Source organism: Aplysia californica, unplaced genomic scaffold (assembly GCF_000002075.1).
Source record: "Aplysia californica isolate F4 #8 unplaced genomic scaffold, AplCal3.0 scaffold00590, whole genome shotgun sequence".
NCBI classification, from domain to species: domain Eukaryota; kingdom Metazoa; phylum Mollusca; class Gastropoda; order Aplysiida; family Aplysiidae; genus Aplysia; species Aplysia californica.
In genome coordinates, this window is record NW_004797860.1 from 339,596 (window position 1) to 342,047 (window position 2,452).

General features: G+C 38.1%; 1 protein-coding gene across 4 annotated transcripts in view; it reads right to left on the reverse strand.

Annotated features, from left to right (window-relative positions):
* Positions 1–1,386, reverse strand: part of LOC101846456 (actin-binding Rho-activating protein) — a 38,808-nt gene extending 37,422 nt beyond the window's left edge. Inside the window, exon 1 of one of the 4 annotated variants that reach the window (XM_005107291.3) lies at positions 1,261–1,386. The gene's annotated coding sequence lies outside the window, so the exon portion shown is untranslated. Of the gene's footprint in view, positions 1–1,191 lie in introns of all 4 variants that reach the window. The other 3 variants (XM_005107293.3, XM_035972143.1, XM_005107292.3) reach the window with 3 other exon arrangements.
* Positions 1,387–2,452: the final 1,066 nt, after the last annotated feature.

The following is a 2,452-nucleotide window of genomic DNA, read 5'->3' on the forward strand; positions in this document are numbered from 1 at the left end:
GGTTAGGGGTAGGGGTAGGGGTAGGGGTAGGTCTAGATCTAGGCCTCTTCTTTATTGTGTTTGATGGGGTGGTCGCTCGTTACGGAAGTCCTTCCCACAAAAGAGTTCCCCTACCGGGTCTGTATACTTTGTGACTTTGTTCCCGGTTACCAGGTCTGTATACACTCCCCATATATGTTAGCCTAAAGAATAGGTCAAACAAGATGGCTGGCTGTTACTATAAATATCGGCCAAAGGCGTACTCCTAACATTCTCTAACTGTCCGCTTGTGTCTACAGGCCCTACACTACACTATACCTACCTGAGCCTGAGTAACATGGCTAAACTAAAGAAAATCCTGCAGTGCTGCAGATGCTGTTTAAGCGGATTCCACAGAGTCGTCTGTATCAGTATTTTACTGTCATTAGTATGTGGGCATGGCACTACTTGACTACTTGGATATGGTGGTCCCGACTTTTGTGTAGTGTAGGCAACTGAAATATCGATACTGATTAAAATAGTCGGTATCAATGTTTTATGTTTTATCAGTAGCCTAAATTCTAAATCTAGCCTACAAAATGGGCAGTACAATTTCACTTGTTTTTCACAAAGCAACGGGGGTTGCCCCCCTGACTTAAAAAAGAACAAAACATGGGGTGTTTCAGGGGGGCATCTCTGAATTTGACCATGATTTGATGTTCTTTTGCAATTAGATTTGAAAGGCTATCTCTCCGGCATGCGAATCAAAAAGTAATCGTTAAGAGTTAGACTTAGAACCAGAAGTTGAAGTAATCGTTCTAGATTTTCTCTAGGTTATATTTCCCTGTCACAAAAGTCGGGACCACCATATCCAAGTAGTGCCAGTATGTGGGCCTGGTGGTCGAGGTTGAGAGTGTGAAAGTAGGCCTGCGTCACTTTTAACTTTTTTTTATCATGTTCATAGCAGGCCTATAAAATAATGTAATAGTATTAGATCTAGATTCTAGATCTAGATGTATAGTCTAGATATCTATAGTCGAACTAGTAAGTCTACTAGGCCTACTACTACTAGATTTAGATCTAGATCTAGATCTAGATCTATATCTATATCTAGATCTAGATCTAGATTCTAGATCTAGTCTATTCTAGATCTAATCTAGATCTAGATCTAGATAGATTCTACAAGATCTAGATCTAGATCTAGATCTACTGACTACTGTTACTGAGTTACACATCAGCGAGTGTGCAGTCATAGTACACAGTGCACTGCTATGGAATAGCACAGACACATGGATTATGTACTTCATTTTATAATTATAAGTTATTCCAACGAACTGCGCTGTTTTTAGTCCACTGCGAATGTAAAGCCAACACGATAAAAAAAGAAAAAGGAGAAACAGAAAACAGGGGGTCAAACGTCAAATACTAAATCTAGTGAACGTAGCAGTACATGCGGTTTTACCTTATCTCGCTAGTACAGTACGTGATTCAATATTATCGTGTTTTTGTGCATGGGGGGGGGGGGGCATTACATCATAGAACCAATGCTGTGGGTCTAAGACATATTATTTTATATAGGCTACAAATAGGTTTCAATAGTTTTGGGTTACAGAACGTTATTACCAACAATGTAAAATGCTTTTTATCCCTCATACGTCTCATAACTTCCATTGTATCTCTATCTATACGCCATGGATCTACGCAGTTAATATTAATTTGTGAAAGTCCGTCACTTTGGCAGCCTAAAACTTCACAACCACTTAACTTTCGGATTTGAAAAAAAAAATAATTGTGGTTCAGAATCATTCTAAGGGTGCACTGTTGTATTGATGAGTCTGAAGCCACTGTAGTTTAATTTTCAGTTTTTCATTAGTTTCGTTTAGATCTGATCTTGGGGAAAGTTCGTCTTCTAAAACGCCTTTACTTTGTAAACAAGTCAAATTTCCGTTCACATCTTTGAAATTCTAGAGTGTACCTCTGAGTGTACCACCTCGAAAGCGGAATAGGGAATCAATGTATACATATGATCTAGATCTAGATCTAGATCAATCTAGACCTAATTTTTTGCATCTCAATAGATTTATTGCTCCTTTCAAGTAGAGTGTGAATACAGTAGACCAATGACTTTAATCATAGTTAATGATCCGATGATAATGCAGCGATCATTCCTTTCATCGAAAGGGGTTCCAGCTAGGTTTTTTTTATACATGTAATATATATAATTTATATAGTTTTTCCTTACTTTGCCTGCAAGGAGACCATGTTTCAATACTGGGGGGTTTATTCACATCTAGATCTATGTTGCCCCCCCCCCCAAAAAAAAATTTGTACAATTCACTTATATAGGTCCAGATTCACAACTCATTAAATTGTTGCCCTCTTATGGTCATAGTAGTCTACTTACTGGGGTTCATTAAAAAAAATACTTTGTCGTTGTTGATGTGCATGCCACACCAATTCAAATCGTGTATATGCTGAGATTGTAAATACATGA